Below are 18620 nucleotides of genomic sequence, written 5' to 3' on the forward strand. Positions count from 1 at the left end.
TGGAGTGCTCATAATAACTGTATTTTCCTATTGCAGAGAAACACACAAGAAACTGGGTAAGATTTTAAAACGCATTACAATAAATTATGACAAAGCCAATAAAATGAGTGGGAGAATGAAAATAAGGAAAGAGTAATATCAATTTTTGTCCTGCACTGTTTAGGAAAAAGCAAGATTCTCAGAGAAGGGAAAAAAATTCTCCCATCTCTGTCTGTTCTTTTGCTGATCTAATAATGAAATTGACACAGGTAGATTAACAGGAGAAAAAAATTAATTTTGTCCATACAGAGGTCTCATAAATGTGAAAACTAAGAAGTAATCAAAGTAGGATGTTTATATACTTTTTAAACAAAGAAGAAACAAATTTGTGAAGAAGCGACATAGCAAAGAAATTTAGGCCATGTTACTAATTAATGAAGAAAAAATTATTTTGGAAATACACATTATCATGTACCCAAGTGTTCATGGCAGCACTATTTACAATAGCCAAGACATGCAAGCAACAATAATGAGCACTGAAATAAAAGGCAAATATTATATTCACTTTTATATGGAATATTAAAAATAATACCAAAATCCTATTTACAAACAGAAACAGACTCACAGACATTGAAAACAAACCTCTGGTTATCAAAGGAAGAGTGGGTAGGATAAATAGAAGTAAGGAATTAACAAATACACACTACTACTTATAAAATAGATGAAAAACAAGGACCTACTGTACAGCACAGAGAACTATATCCTATACATTATAGTAACCTATAACAGAAATAAATTTGAAAAAATATGTGTGTGCATATATATATGAATTACTGTGCTGTACAGCTGAAATTTAAACATAATTTTGCAAATCATTTATACTTCAACTTAAAACAATGAATGCCTAACTAATGTCAAAAGTGATTAAAAACCTTTTAAAAAGGTTACCTCTAGGACTAGCATTCCTAAAATACTCTCTCAGTATAGTAAATTGACTTAATTTTTTCCCCCTCTGAGTTTATGGAGATACAGTGAGCAAATGGAGGGTTTCTCAATATGGATGTGTTAGGTTGTGGGTATCGATATTCCTATTTGAGCTCTTCTGTGTATATGCATGTTCTATCTGAGTGTTTTGTGTGCATGTATGTGTTTCTGAACACTAATAAATTGAATTGTAAATGCAAATTTTACAGTAGAATAGAGTTATTATGTATTTGTATCTTTTGATATTTACATGGATCTCTTTATTTTATTTTTTGAATATTTTAGGGGGAAAAATTGGTAAATATTTCGGACAGTTCTCCCATAACCATTTGAATGATTACTATCATTCTCTCCCTTTCTGTCTCTTTGGCATTCATTCACCCATTCTTCCCCTCATCCCTCTCCAATTGTTTGTATATGGACTACTTTCATATCAACTACTTCTGTTTTTCCCTAGTTCGAACTCTTCCTATTCCTTGCTTTTCATCATATACCTAGTCTTTTCTATAGACTTCATTGGTTTTCTTTCTTCCTTTTTATGTCTCCTGAGAGTTGTCTTGATTTGATTCTAATTTTTGTAGGGATGAGGGCTATCAGGCTGATCACCACATCACTCCCATGCAATAGATGTTTTCATGCAAATGACCATTGAGGTTGAGTCACTGTGACCTTTCAAGTTCAAGGGACAATAACTATGTGATCGATATTGACCCAAAACTTAAGTGAACAGAAGATTCCAAATTTGTTGAGTAAATTATTCCACCTTCTGCTCTTTCAAAGACTATTAATTCAGATGATGTTCCTTGATTACATGTGACCTCTAAACCTACTCTCCCATTCCCCTGATCTTATTTCCCAGTTGTTCACAAGTATACAAATGCTTTATCTAATAAGGAGGCCCCAGAGTATTGTGCAGCCTTTGAATTCAAAATTTCTATTGGTGCAAAATGCATATTTTAAAGGTTTATTCAGAACACAATAATTCAAACTACATGTTTATCTCCTTTATTCTCTTGATGTTTCTCATTTATAATTTTGTTTCAGAGGAAATAGACTTTAGCAGTATAGTAGGAGGCTAAAAGTGGTTACTGATCCATGTGTACTAAACGTCCCTTTATATTTCCTCATCACTTTTTAAATATGCTGCTCATACATCAATTCATGCTAATTTTCTATTCTGAGATAGGTAGAAGTGCTAACACAAAACCAAGGATCTGATACTGTTGAATTCAAAACTCCTAATTTAACTCTTCTGATGAGGCCATTTCCAATCTTGGGTCATTTTGCACAATGGAATATACGGAATGAAAAAGGTTATTTCTCATTAGTATGGTGGACTTTGAAACTTTTGGTTTTAATTCTAATAAATGGTGGTCCATTTAAACCAAAAGAAAACTAAGGAAGTTTTTCCAATTTTTGACCTAGTCCCTTCCTGACATTGTTCTCTTTTTTGAATGAATTGAATTTCTTTTCCTTTGTTGATCATTTAGAGTGAAGAAGGAAAACATATGATATATAATGTATTTCACTATGATTATATGTATGGTTTCATCTGTGTTTTTATACCTTTTTTTACTCAACAATCTATTTCCATGTTTCTAAACACCATCATACAAATAGCTTACATGATTTGTCTTTTTATTTAATCTTCCCAAATTTAGTTTGCCTTCTGCATTTGGCATTCCATTTTCCCCATTAGTACTTCTGTGATTTTCTCTTCTTCATACAATCTAGGCAGACATTTCTTTTTTGTCAACAAAATGTTAACATTCATATGTTACAAAGATTTACCAGTTTCAAGCTTCTGAAGTGTGAGTTTTCTCCAATATATGCTGTCTTTTGATGCACAAACCCTTTCACTATCGTTTAGTACTCATACATTTTCTTCATGTGTTTTCATACATGAAAGACCTGCCTCACTTAGACTTTAGCTAAAATAGAAATTTGCATAACACTATTTTATAGATATATAAAAGGTCAGTTTTCATTCCAATCCCAAAGAAAGGCAATCCCAAAGAATGCTCAAACTACAGCACAATTGCACTCATCTCACACGCTAGTAAACTAATGCTCAAAATTCTCCAAGCCAGGCTTCAACAGTACCTGGACTGTGAACTTCCAGATGTTCAAGTTGGTTTTAGAAAAACAGAGGAACCGGAGATTAAATTGCCAACATCGAAAAAGCAAGAGAGTTCTATTTCTGCTTTTTGACTATGCCAAAGCTCTTGACTGTGTGAATCACAATGAACTGTGGAAAATTCTGAAAGAGATGGGAATACCAGACCACTTGACCTGCCTCTTGAGAAATCTGTATGCAGGTCACAAAATAACAGTTAGAACTGGACATGGAACAAAAGACTGTTTCCAAATAGGGAAAGGAGTACATCAAGGCTGTATATTGTCACCCTGCTTATGCAACTTATATGCAGAGTACATCATGAGAAACGCTGGGCTGGAGGAAGCACAAGCTGGAATCAAGATTGCTGGGAGAAATAGCAATAACCTCAGATACGCAGATGACGCCACCCTCTTGGCAGAAAACAAAGAACTAAAGAGCTTCTTGATGAAAGTGAAAGAGGAGAGTGAAAAAGTTTGCTTAAAATTCAACATTCAAAAAACTAAGATCATGGCATCTGGTCCCATCACTTCATTGCCAATAAATGTTGAAACAGTGGAAACACTGAGGGACTTTATTTTGGGGGGCTCCAAAATCTCTGCAGATGGTGACTGCAGCCATGAAATTAAAAGATGCTTGCTCCTTGGAAGAAAAGCTATGACCAACCTAGACAGCGTATTAAAAAGCAGACACATTACTTTGCCAACAAAGGTCCATGTCTAGTCAAGGCTATGGTTTTTCCAGTGGTCATGTAAGGATGTGAAAGTTGGACTATAAAGAAAGCTGAGTGTTGAAAAATTGATGCTTTTGAACTGTGGTGTTGGAGAAGACTCTTGAGAGTCCCTTGGACTGCAAGGAGATCCAACCAGTCCTTCTTAAAGGAAATCAGTCCTGAATATTCATTGGAAGGACTGATCCTGAAGCTGAAACTCCAGTACTTTGACCACCTGATGGGAAGAACTGACTCATCTGAAGAGACCCTGATGCTGGGAAAGATTGAAGGCAGGAGGCGAAGGGGACAACAGAGGATGAGATGGCTGGATGGCATCACTGACTCAATGGACATGAGTTTGAGTAAACTCCAGGAGTTGGCAATGGAGAGGGAGGCATGGCATGCTGCAGTCCATGGGGTTGTAAAGAGTCAGACACGACTCAGCGACTGAACTGAACTTAACTGAGTTTATATATTCATTTATTGGCAAACATGTGAATAGAATCATCCAGTCTACAAACCCTGTATTTCTTTGACAATACTGCTTCAACATGTTGCACAATCTTTGTAGCTCTTAACATTTTAGATACTACAATCATCAATTTAGCCCCATCTATTAAGTAACAGACAAATTTTTAGAACTAATAAACTGAATAATTATACATTAGTACCATCAACGTAGGTAAAAATCATCTTGAAAAGGTCAACTTCAGAACTGACATTTTAATACTTTTCCCCAATTAAGACAAGACTTTTATTTTTACAGTATACAGGAGAATATTATATTTAAAAAACAAAATGAGCTCTTATTCACAGTCCACAGTGTATGTTTTCTCTTTTTTTTTCTTCTTTTTTAAATTAAATTATTTCTTTTAATTGGAGGTTAATTACTTTACAATACTATAGTGGTTTTTGCCATTCATTGACATGAATCAGTCATGGATGTACATGTGTCCCCCATCCTGAAACCCCTCCCATCTCCCTTCCCACCCCATCTTTCAGGGTGGTCCCAGTGCAACAGCTTTGAGTGCCCTGTTTCATGCATCAAACTTGGACTGATGATCTATTTCACATATGGTAATACACATGTTTCAATGCTGTTCTCTCACATCATTTCACCCTCACTTTCTCTCACAGAGTCCAAAAGTCTGTTCTTTATATCTGTGTCTCTTTTACTGTCTCACATGTAGGGTCATCATTACCATCTTTCTAAATTCCATATATGTGTGTTAATATACTGTGTTGTGGTTTTTCTTTCTGACTTACTTCTGTCTCTAATAATAGGCTCCAGTTTCATTCACCTCATTAGAACTGAGTCAAAGTCATCCTTTTTAATAGCTGAGTAATATTCCATTGTGTATATGTACCACAGATTTCTTATCCATTCACCTGCCAATGGACATCTAGGTTGCTTCCATGTCCTAGCTATTGTAAACAGTGCTATGATGAACATTGGGTTACACGTGTCTCTTTCAATTCCTATTTCCTTGGTGTGTATGCCCAGCAGTGGGATTGCTGGGTCATATGGCAGTTCTGTTTCCAGTTTTTTAAGGAATCTCCACACTGTTCTCCATAGTGGTTGTACTAACTTGCATTCCCACCAACAGTGTAAGAGGGTTCCTTTTCTCTGCACCCTCTCCAGCATTTATTGCTTGTAGACTTTTGGATAGCAGCCATTCTTACTGGCATGATATGGTATCTCATTGTGGTTTTGATTTGCATTTCTCTAATAATGAGTGATGTTGAGCATCTTTTCATATGTTTGCTAGTCATCTGTTTGTCTTCTTTGGAGAAATGTCTGTTTCGTTCTTTTACCCATTGTTTGATTGGCTCGTTTATTTTTCTGGTATTGAGCTGTATAAGTTGATTGTATATTTTTGAGGTTAATTCTTTGTCATTTGCTTCATTTGCTATTATTTTCTCCCATTCTGAAGGCTGTCTTTTCACCTGGTTTATAGTTTCCTTTGTTGTACAAAAGCTTTTAAGTTTAATTAGGCCCTATTTGTTTATTTTTGCTTTTTTTCCACTACTCTGGGAGGTGGGTCATAGAGGATCCTGCTGTGACTTATGTGAGAGAGTGTTTTGCCTATGTATTCCTTTAGGAGTTTTATAGTTTCTGGCCTTACATTTAGATCTTTAATCCATTTTGAGTTTGTTTTTGTGTATGGTGTTAGAAAGAGTTCTAGTTTCATTCTTTTACAGGTAGTTGACCAGTTTTCCCGGAACCTCTTGCTTTCTGTGTGTTTGTGTGTATGCCTTCTGATAGTTATCATTTTAAACATGATATGTGTATGATACATGATATCATATGTATCAATATTTTCCATAAATTTTATTTCTTGATCTTCCATTTCCATGATTGACCTTAAACTTTCCATTTTCTTTTTCTAAAGAACCTCAGGAAAGGACTGGCAAGTAAAACTTATTACTCATAAATGAATTTTACACGACTAATTTCTTGACGCCTAACAATTCCCACTCTCTTAATCCTTAGGTGTCCTTGTCTTGCCCTTCCCCTGGATCTGCTTAATATCTCCAAATTTGTTATAGACTTATTCAGAGGATGTTCTTTCCATTTAGTTTCTCCTCCTGGAAGCCATTTCACTTTCCACTTTTCCCATTCCACGTCATTTCTTTCCTACACATATCAGCTTTTTCTGTTTTCCAGAGGCTTCTTATAGGCCCACTGAAAACTTAATGAGAAAAAGGACATTAAATTTAAAGCACAGGATTCCATCCTATTTATCTTCTGGGAACATTCCTAGTCAGGAACTTCATCATTTTCTATTTTAAAGGACACACATTTAGGTCAATGAGACTTCCCTAAATCTTCAGAGATGAAAGAAGACACCTAACAGGCTGAGTGAAGTTTACCTATTTATTGTCCCTTCAAAGTCTGTGTAAATTCTGCTTTCTTTCCTTGGTCCATAAACTTGATATATTCTTTTGTGGTACACAAATACATTACCCTAGCATTCCCAGACATAAGAATATTTCCAGTTATTCTTGGAATTTTTTTTCTTCCAACAATGGTAGTTTTTTTTTTTTTTTTATTTAATTCTTTGTTTTCATTTTGAATGCCACAATGAACATCTTGGCAACCCAAACTTTGTTTAATGTTTTTAGAAGAAATATATATTCCAGGAAATTTTCAGTTGTGTGTTCTTAACTTTTGATGTGAAAGTCAAAGAAAATATTGTCATAGGAACTAAATAAAGAATATTTTTTCCTACAACAGGAAATAATCCTTGAAACTTTGACATTTCTTAAAGACATTTTTAATGATACAGTTCTTTTCAAAAATAATTCAATTCAGTTAAACATCAAATTTATTTATATAGCATGTTTTATCTGACTACAGTTACACCTAGAATTGTGGACAGATGGGTGCCTTTATTCTGTCCTTCTCGTGTCTCTCTCTCTCTTTTTTTTCCCCACTATTTTTTATCATGGTAAAATAAACAGCATAATATTTGCCATTTTAAGTGTAAAATTCAGCAGCATTAAGTACATTCACATTTTTGTCCAACCATCAGCACTCTCCAACTCTAGAACTTTTTCATCTTCCCCAGTTAAAACTCTGTTCCCATTAAACAATATTGTAAAATAATTAGCCTCCAACTAATAAAAAAAATATCAATAAATAAATAAAAAATAAAATAAAATTAAAAAAAAAAAAAGAACTTTGTTCCCATTAAACAAACATTCCATTTCCTCTCTCCCCACCATGTGGCAAACACCATTCTATTTTCCATCTCTGAATTTGACTTCTCTACCTCTCTGATAAATGAGTTGATACATGGTTTCCTTATGCTCTGGAAAAGGTGGCAGGCCCAATGAAAGAACCATGACTGATGATAGATTTTTGTCCAAGAAGGGCTGCTATACTACCACTTTACCCGTGTCATTATCAATAATATTCTTTTTTGTACCTAGGCAAATATAGAAGCATAACATTATTTTATAATTAATGAGATAGTCTTGGAATCTCACGGTTTCAGTGCTCAGAAACATGTGTCTGTGAGAACCTCACAGATAACTACAATAAGTTGAAAATTTTGTCCTCTTTCCTTCCTGACTTTTTGTTTTCGTTTTGAGTGAATTGTTTATTTGTTCCTTTGACTTTATGAATAAATGTGGGGGGAAAGTGGCAAGTCCTATTAGTGTTTTTCCCTGTGTACCTAGTCATGGATCCATCTGATATTGTATTTTTGTCATTAATGTTTAGTTACAATCATTTTCAAAGATATTGTATGAACATTTTTGTATGATTTTTCTCTCATTTCTTTGTCCTTTCAAGGACATTTGGCTTATTCTGCTGTTATTCAGTTTTCCCCATTGGTACTCTTATGATCCATCCTAGAGTTGCAATCTCTGCAGATGTTTTATTCTGATCCAGTTAAAGCTAGTGATCACATACCTCTGAAATACTGTCATATTCAGTGTGACTGATGTAATATGTTTGTCTAATACAGATTGTTGTCCTGTAATTTAGAACTTGTTTCACTGGAATTGAATGTTTTATTTCCCTTCCTTTCATGAGATTTAATTCAAATGATTTCATTTAGGCATTGGCTCAAATGTGTGCATGTGTGCCAAGTCACTTGTCATTTATGATTCTTTGTGACAATTTGAACTGTAGCCTGCCAGGTTCCTCTGTCCATATAATTCTTCAGGCAAGAATACTGGAGCGGGTGGCCATGCCCTCCTCCAGGGGATCTTCCCGATAGAGGATTGAACTGGAGTATCCTACACTGCAAGCAGATCCTTTATCATCTGAAACCTTAGGGAAGCCCAGAGATGCATTTGTTGTTGTTCAGTCACTCAGTCTGTGTCCAACTCTTTGCGACCCCATGGACTGCAGTATGACAGGCTCCTCTGTCCTTCACTATCTCCTGGAGTTTGCTCATCACCATCCAACCATCTCATCATCTGTCACCCCTTTCTCCTCCTGCCTTCAACCTTTCCCAGAACCAGGATAATTTCCAAAGAGTTGGCTCTTTGCATCAGGTGGCCAAAGTTTTAGAGCTTCATCTTCAGCACCAGTCCTTCCAATGAATATTAAGGGTTGATTTCCTTTAGGATTGACTGGTTTGTTCTCCTTGCTGCTGAATACACTCTCAAGAGTCTTCTCCAGCTCCAGTGTTTGAAAGCATCAATTCTATGGCCTTCAGCCTTCTTACGGTCCAGCTCTCATATCCGTACATGGCTACTGAAAAAAACATAGCTTTGACTATGGAGACGTTTGTCAGCAAAGTGATGTCTCTGCTTTTTAATATGCTGTCTAAGTTTGTTAAAACTTTTCTTCCAAGGAGAAAGTATCTTTTAATTTTATGACTGAAGTTACTATCTGCAGTGATTTTGGAGTCCAAGAAAATAATGTCTGTCACTGTTTCTATTGTTTCCCCACTTTCTTGTGATGAAGTGATGAGACCAGATGTTATGATCTTAGTTGTTTTTTTTTTTTTTATTTTTTATTAGTTGGAGGCCAATCACTTCACAACATTTCAGTGGGTTTTGTCATACATTGATATGAATCAGCCATGGATTTACACCTATTCCCCATCCCGATCCCCCCTCCCACCTCCCTCTTCACCCGATTCCTCTGGGTCTTCCTAGTGCACCAGGCCCGAGCACTTGTCTCATGCATCCCACCTGGGCTGGTGATCTGTTTCACCATAGATAGTATACATGCTGTTCTTTTGAAATATCCCACCCTCACCTTCTCCCACAGAGTTCAAAAGTCTATTCTGTATTTCTGTGTCTCTTTTTCTGTTTTGCGTATAGGGTTATCATTACCACCTTTCTAAATTCCATATATATGTGTCAGTATGCTGTAATGTTCTTTATCTTTCTGGCTTACTTCACTCTGTATAATGGGCTCCAGCTTCATCCATCTCATGAGGACTGGTTCAAATGAATTCTTTTTAACGTCTGAGTAATATTCCATTGTGTATATGTACCACAGCTTCCTTATCCATTCATCTGCTGATGGGCATCTAGGTTGTTTCCATGTCCTGGCTATTATAAACAGTGCTGCTATGAACATTGGGGTGCACGTGTCTCTTTCAGATCTGGTTTCCTCAGTGTGTATGGCCAGAAGTGGGATTGCTGGGTCATATGGCAGTTCTATTTCCAGTTTTTTAAGAAATCTCCACACTGTTTTCCATAGCGGCTGTACTGTTGAGTTTTAAACCAGCTTTTTCACCCTCCTCTGTCACCTTCATCAAGAGGCTCTTTAGTCCCTCTTTGCTTTCTGCATTGAGGTGGTGTCATCTGCCTATCTGTGTTTCTGGATATTTCTCCTGGCAACCTTGATTATAGCTAGTGGTTCATCCAGCTTGGCATTTCACATGATGTACACTGCATGTAAATTAAATAAGCAGAGTGACAGTATACAGCCTTGACATACTCCTTTCCCAATTTTGAATCAGTCTTTGTCCATGTCTGGTTCTACCTGTTGCTTCTTGACCTGCCTACAGATTTCTCAGGAGGCTGGTAACGTGGTCTGGTATTCTCATCTCTTTAAGAATTTTCCACAGTTTGTTGTGATACACAGTTAAAGGCTTTAGCATAGTCAGTGAGGCAGAAGTACGGGTTTTCATGAAATTCTCTTGATTTTTCTATGAACCAACAGATGTTGCCAATTTGACCTCTGCTTCTTCCACCTTTTCTAAATCCAGCTTGTACATCTAGAAGTTCTCAGTTCACATACTGCTGAAGCCTAGCTTGAAGGATTTTGAGTATTACTCTGCTAGCATGTAAAGTGAGCGCAAATGTGCGGTATGCTTGAGCATTCTTAGGCATTGCCCTTCTCTAGGACTGGAATGAAAATTGACCTTTTCCAGTCCTGTGACCACTTCTGAGTTTTCCATATTTGCTGCCATATTGGGTACAGCACTTTAGCATCATCTTTTAGCATTTGAAATAGCTCAGCTGGAATTCCATCACCTCCACTAGCTCTGTTTGTAGTAATGCTTCCTAAGGCCCACTTGACTTCACACTGCAGGATGTCTGGTTCTAGTTGAATGACCACTCCATCATGGTTTTCTGGGTCATTAAGACCTTTTTTTTTGTATGGTCATTTTGTGTATTCTTTCCACCTTTTCTTAATCTCTTCTGCTTCTGTTTGGTCCATACCGTTTCTGTCCTTTATTGTGCCCATCTTTGCATGAAATGTTCCCTTGGTATCTAATTTTCTTGAAGAGATCTCTAGTCTTTTCCATTCTATTATTTTCCTCTATTTCTTTGCATTGTTCACTTAAGAAGGTTTTCTTATTTCTCCTTGCTATTCTTTGGAACCCTGCATTCAGATGGATATATGTTTCTCTTTTTCCTTTGCCTTATGCTTCTCTTCTTTGCTCAACTGTATGTAAGGTCTGCTCAGACAACCGTTTTGCCTAGTTACATTTCTTTTTCTTGGAGATGGTTTTGGTCACTGCCTCCTGTACAATGTTGTGAACCTCCATCCATAGTTCTTCAAGCACTTTAACAGATCTAATCCCTGAATCTATTTGTCACTTCCACTGTATAATTGAAAGGGACTTGCATTGTTATTCCTGAATGGTCTAGTGATTTTCCCTAATACCTTCAAGATGTGTAGCAGCACCCAAACAGCTTGTTTTGTCTTACAGACTGAAAAAGACAGCCAAAATGATGACAAATAGAATTAAGAAAATTTTTAAAAGGTAAATCCCAGGACTAAGTTTCTAAATTTATTTCTAAACATATTACATTTACTCAGTTTATGACCCTCTCCATTTCTGGAGAATATCCTTCATCAAGAGCAAGATTTGCCAATTTGGACTTGTGAGCATATTTGTGTGTGTGTGTTCTTATATATTCATGTCTTCCATAGATGTGTTCCTATTATGTGTGTGTATATCTGGACATTTATTAATTTATAGCACATGCAAATCTCTGTAAAATTTTTCAATAAAATTGAATTATCTTTTTTCTTTTGATATTTACATTTTATTTTTCAGAATTTATGGGGAAAAAATGATCATTTTTTCTGACACTCTTTGCCCCATAACCTTTAAATGAATGCCTTTCTATGTGTATGCCACCCATGGTTCATCCTCCCCTCCCAATTTTTTGGATGTAGACTATGCTGTATTAATTTCTTTGATCTGTTTTTACTAATTCCTTCCTTGTTCATTTCTTATTTTCATTGCATACCTTTTCTTCTCTGTCAGCATTAGGGTTTCACTGTACATATTGTCAGTGAAGTGCCCTTATTTTATTGATTTTTGTAGGCATGAGAGATATTAGGCTAGGTATTAGAAGTTCACCTTCTGTGATTGTTATTCAGTTTTCTCCATTAGTACTTCTGTGACTTCTCATTTTGATGTATCTAGGAAGACATTACTTTGTGTCAACTAAATGTGAGTGATGGTGCTTTTCATACTTTTGCCATTCTCAAGATTAATTAAAGTGTGGGTTGTCTCCAGTATATGCACCATCCATCATTTGATTTATAACCAATTTCACTATCATTTAGTAGTGAAATCCCTTTTTCATGTGATCTCATTAAGACATGCATCACTCATGTTTCAGCTAAAGTAGAAATTCACATTTTAAGAGTTTATGTATTCACCAGTTGACTTAAGAATGAATAGAATCACACGGGAAATAAACCAGGCATTTTCTCTATGTCAATGGTTCAAGATGTTATTTCAATGTTCATGTCTTCTTAATACATTTTAGCTATTACAATAATAAATTTGACTCCATCTGCTTAATAACTGCCAAAGAACCTATTGGAGTTAATAAACAAAATATTAGCCCTACTAATAACTAAATAGATAAGGAGCATATTTTAAAAGTAAACTTCAAAACTTCTTTTAATACTTTTCCTCCATTAAGACACAGTTTTAACTTTTACCCTATTTTCATATGGAAGAAGAGTCTCCTGACAAAATGAGCTCTCAACTACTTTGTGTGTGTGTGTGTTGTGTGTGTGTGCCTGTAGTGTGTGTTTGTATATGTTTTCAGATAGCTATAATTTTGAATATGAATTTTTCAATAAATTTTGTGTTTTTGGTGTTCCATTTCCATGATATTGCCCTTAAACTTACATTTTATTTTTCTAAAGAAACACAGGAAAGAAATGGTATGTATGCTAAAAACTTGTTGCTTACAAACCCTTTTACATGATGGAATTCTTGAGGCCTTAATATTCCCAGTCTGTTAATCTGTATTCTTTCCTTTGCTTACCCTTCTCCTTAATTTGTACATTTACTACCAGTAATGTTATTTTAAATGAAAATTCTATTTTAAGAGGAATTCTATTCAAGCATATATTGATTCAATACTTCTATAAAATTGTGTGTGAGTTAGCAACTGTCTATAAGTTTAGCAGGAAGAGAAGGGGATGACTGAGGATGAGATGGTTGAATGGCATCACTGACTCAATAGACATGAGTTTGAGAAGCCTCTGGGAATTGGTGAAGGACAGGGAAACCTGGCATGCTGCAATCCACAGGGTCTTAAAGAGTCAGAAACGACAGAGTGACTGAACTGAACTGAAGTTTAGTAATGCAGAGAGTATTGGACAAGTGCTTATTTCTGCGTATGCCTTTTTTTATTCTTAATTTAAGTCAAAAGCCCAATAGAAATCAGTGATTGATGTATCCTATAGTCTTTAACCCAGGCTTCCCAGGAGGCACTAGTGGTAAAGAACCTGCCTGCCAATGCAGGAGACATAGAGAGGTGGATTCGATTCCTGGGTTGGGAAGACCTCCTAGAGGAGGGCATGGCAACCCACTCCAATATTCTTGCCTGAAGAATCCCATGGAAAGAGGAGCCTGATGGGCTACAGTCCATAGGGTCTCAAAGAGTCAGACTCAACTGAAACAACTTAGTATGCATGCACATAGACTTTAACCCAGAGAGAGTACTATTCCACTGCCTTGCATTCTGTGATTTCTGCTTAGTCCCTTATCATCAAGAGATATGCAGAAGTGAAATAAACCTTCCTTTGATTAGTGAGATGGTCTTTGAACACTGAACTTTCAATTCTCAGAAAGCAACTGTCAGAAACAACTTTGGAAATGCTTGAAAGTTTTGTCCTCCTCCTTTGTTACTTTATGCCTCATTTTGAATGAATGGTTTCTTTCTTTTTGTTATTGACAAAGGTGAAGAAAAAAAACATAAATCCCATAAATATGTTTCCCTGTGTACCTAAGCATGGTTTCAACTCTTTATTGTTTAGTCACTAACTGGTGTCTGACTCTTCAGTCCCATGCACTGTAGCCTGCCAGTTTCCTCTGTCCAAGGCATTTCTCAGGCAAGAATACTGGAGTGGGGTTACCATTTCCTTCTCCAGAGCATCTTCCCAATCCGTGGATCAAACCCATATTTCCTTCTTGGCAGGTGGATTCTTTACCACTGAGTCTGGTTTCAACTGTTACTTGTATTATTACCTTTATTTCAACTTCCAAACATTATTTTTCTCAACTCCAAGATATGCATATTTTACATGATTTTTTCACTTCAATCTTATCTTTACAACTAAGGGCTCCATCTTCATTAGCTATTCAATTATCCCCCAGTATAGCTGTTTGATTTGTCCTATTGCTGTAATGTATGCAGACATTCCTATTGACTCATGCAAATTTTATCAATAATATTTCTCTAAAGTATTGTCTGTGCTCGCTTCGGCAGCACATATACTAAAATTGGAATGATACAGAGAAGATTAGCATGGCCCCTGCTCAAGGATGACATGCAAATTTGTCAGGTGTTCCATATTTTTTACTGGAAGAATAAGACTGAAATCCAGAGGCAAGAGGCTTAAGCCCAAAACCTGAGAACACCAGAGAACTCCTGACTACAGGGAACATTAATAAGAGATCATCCAAAAGCCTCCATACCTACACTGAAGCCAACCACCACCCAAGAGCCAATAATTTCCAGAGCAAAACATACCATGCAAATTCTCCAGCAACACAGTAACATAGCACTCAGCATCAATATACAGGCTGCCCAAGGTCACACCAAACCCATAGACCCCTACTGAACACTCCATTGCACTCCAGAGAGAAGAAATCCAGCTCCACCCACTGGGACACTGACACAAGCTTCCCTAACCAGGAAACCTCGACAAGCCAATCGTCCAAACCCACCCATCGGGAGAAACCTCCACATAAAAAGGAACCACAGACCACCAGAACACAGAAAGGTCACTCCAAACACAGCAATCTAAACAAGATGAAAAGGCAGAGAAATACCCAGCAGGTAAAGGAACAGGAAAAATCCCCACCAAGCCAAACAAAAGAGGAGGAGATAGGGAATCTGCCTGAAAAGGAATTTAGAATAATGATAATAAAAGTAATCCAAAATCTTGAAAACAAAATAAAGTTACAGATAAATAGACTGGAGACAAGGATTAGGAAGATGCAAGAAATGTTTAACAAGGACCTAGAAGAAATAAAAAAGCATCAATTAAAAGTGAACAATGCAATAAATGAGATCAAAAACACTCTGAAGGGAACCAACAGTAGAATAATGGAGGCAGAAGATAGGATAAGTGAGATGGAAGATAAAATGGTGGAAATAAATGAAGCAGAGAGGAAAAAAGAAAAAAGAATCAGAAGAAATGAGCACAACCTCAGGGACCTCTAGGACAATGTGAAAAGCCCCAACATTCAAATCATGGGAGTCCCAGAAGAAGACAAAAGAAAGGCCATGAGAAAATACTCGAGGAGATAATAGCTGAAAACTTCCCTAAAATGGGGAAGGAAATAGTCTCACAAGTCCAAGAAACCCAGAGAGTCCCAAACAGGATAAACCCAAGGCAAAACACCCCAAGACACATATTAATCAAATTAACAAAGATCAAACACAACGAACAAATATTAAAAGCAGCAAGGGAGAAACAACATATAACACACAAGGGGATTCCCATAAGGATAACAGCTGATCTTTCCATAGAAACTCTTCAGACCAGAATGGAATGGCAGGGCATACTTAAAGTAATGAAAGAGAAGAAACTACAACCCAGATTACTGTAGCCAGCAAGGATCTCATTCAGATATGAAGGAGAATTCAAAAGCTTTACAGACAAGCAAAAGCTGACAGAATTCAGCACCACCAAATCAGCTCTCCAACAAATACCGAAGGATCTTCTCTAGACAGGAAACACAGAAAGGGTGTATAAACTCAAACCCAAAACAATAAAGTAAATGGCAACAGGATCATACTGATCAATAATTACCTTAAATGTAAATGGGTTGAATGCCCCAACCAAAAGACAAAGACTTGCTGAATGGATACAAAAGCAAGCCCTGTATATATGTTGTCTACAAGAGACCCACCTCAAAATAAGGGACACATACAGACTGAAAGTGAAGGGCTGGAAAAAAATATTTCACGCAAACAGAGACCAAAAGAAAGCAGGGGTCACAATACTCATATCAGATAAAATAGACTTTAAAATAAAGGCTGTGGAAAGAGACAAAGAAGGACACTACATAATGATCAAACAATCAATTCAAGAAGAAGATATAACAATTATAAATATATATGCACCCGACATAGGAGCACCACAATATGTAAGAGAAATGCTAACAAGAATGAAAGGGGAAATTAACAATAACACAATAATAGTGGGAGACTTTAATACCCCACTCACACCTATGGATAGATCAACTAAACAGAAAATTAACAAGGAAACACAAATGACACAATGGTCCAGCTAGGCCTAATTGATATCTATAGGACATTTCAACCCAAAACAATCAATTTCACCTTTTTCTCAAGAGCACGCGGAACCTTCTCCAGAATAGATCACATCCTGGGCCATAAATCTAGCCTTGGTAAATTCAAAAAATTGAAATCATTCCAGTCATCATTTCTGACCACAAGGCACTAAGATTAGATCTCAATTACAGGGAAAAAAACTATTAAAAATTCCAACACATGGAGGCTAAATAACACTCTTCTGAATAAGCAACAAATCACAGAAGAAATCAAAATATGCATAGAAATGAATGAAAATGAAAACACAACAACCCAAAACCTATGGGACACTGTAAAAGCAGTGCTAAGGGGAAGGTTCATAGCAATACAGACTTGCCTCAAGAAAAAAGAAAAAAGTCAAATAAATAACCTAACTCTACACCTAAAGCTACTAGAGAAGAAAGAAATGAAGAACCCCAGGGTTAGTAGAAGGAAAGAAATCTTAAAAATTATGGCAGAAATAAATGCAAAAAAACTAAAGAGACCATAGCAAAAATCAACAAAGGTAAAAACTTGTTTTTTGAAAAGGTAAATACAATTGACAAACGGTTAGCCAGACTCATCAAGAAACAAAGGTAGAAGAACCAAATCAACAAAATTAGAAATGAAAATGGACATATCAAAACAGACAACACAGAAATCCAAAGGATCATAAGAGACTACTACCAGCAGCTATACACCAATAAAATGGACAACTTCGAAGAAATGGACAAATTCTTAGAAAAGTATAACTTTCCAAAAGTGAACCAGGAAGAAATAGAAGATATTAACAGACCCATCACAAGCACGGAAATTGAAACTGTAATCAGAAATCTTCCAGCAAACAAAAGCCCAAGACCAGATAGCTTCACAGCTGAATTCTACCAAAAATTTAGAGAAGAGCTAACACCTATCTTACTCAAACTCTTCCAGAAAATTGCAGAAGGCAAACTTCCAAACTCATTCTATGAGGCCACCATCACCCTAATACCAAAACCAGACAAAGATGTCACAAAAAGAGAAAACTGCAGGCCAATATCACTGATGAATCACAGTGCAAAAATCCTGAACAAAATCCTAGGAAACAGAATCGAACAACGTATTAAAAAGATCATAATTCATGATCAAGTGGGCTTTATCCCAAGAACACAAGGATTCTTTAATATCCACAAATCAATCAATGTAATACACCACATTAACAAATTGAAAAATAAAAACCATATGATTATCTCAATAGATGCAGGAAAAGCCTTTGAAAAAATTCAACATCCATTTATGATTAAAAAAAAAAAAAAAAAAACCCTCCAGAAAGTGGAATACAAGGAACATCAATCAGTTTAGTTCCGTTCAGTCACTCAGTCATGTCCAACTCTTTGCGATCCCATGAATCACAGCACACAGGCCTCCCTGTCCATCACCAACTCCCGGAGTTTACTCAAACCCATGTCCATTGAGTCAGTGATGCCATCCAGCCATCTCATCCTCTGTCGTCCCCTTCTCCTCCTGCCCAATCCGTCCCAGCATCAGGGTCTTTTCCAGTGAGTCAACTCTTCGCATGAGGTGGCCAAAGTATTGGAGTTTCAGCTTCAGCGTCAGTCCTTCCAATGAACACCCAGGAATGATTTCCTTTAGGATGGACTGGTTGGATCTCCTTGCAGTCCAAGGGACTCTCAAGAGTCTTCTCCAACACCACAGTTCAAAATCATCAATTTTTTGGCGCTCAGCTTTCTTCACAGTCCAACTCTCACATCCATATATGACCACTGGAAAAACCATAGCCTTGACCAGACGGACCTTTGTTGGCAAAGTAATGTCTCTGCTTTTTAATATGCTATCTAGGTTGGTCATAACTTTCCTTCCAAGGAGTAAGTGTCTTTTAATTTCATGGCTGCAGTCACCATCTGCAGTGATTTTGGAGCCCAAAAAATTAAGGTCTGACACTGTTTCCACTGTCTCCCCATCTATTTCCCATGAAGTGATGGGACCAGAAGCCATGATCTTAGTTTTCTGAATGTTGAGCTTGAAGCCAACTTTTTCACTCTTCTCTTTCACGTTCATCAAGAGGCTTTTTAGTTCATCTTCACTTTCTGCCATAAGGGTGGTGTC

The 18620-nt window shown here is 36.7% G+C and overlaps 1 non-coding gene across 1 annotated transcript; it reads left to right on the forward strand.

The window, feature by feature from the left end:
• Positions 1–14443: 14443 nt before the first annotated feature.
• On the forward strand, positions 14444–14550 carry LOC133060078 (U6 spliceosomal RNA). Its single transcript, XR_009693740.1, has one exon. It is a non-coding gene; the product is annotated as a U6 spliceosomal RNA (small nuclear RNA).
• Positions 14551–18620: the final 4070 nt, after the last annotated feature.

Source organism: Dama dama, chromosome 7 (assembly GCF_033118175.1).
Source record: "Dama dama isolate Ldn47 chromosome 7, ASM3311817v1, whole genome shotgun sequence".
Lineage (NCBI taxonomy): Eukaryota > Metazoa > Chordata > Mammalia > Artiodactyla > Cervidae > Dama > Dama dama.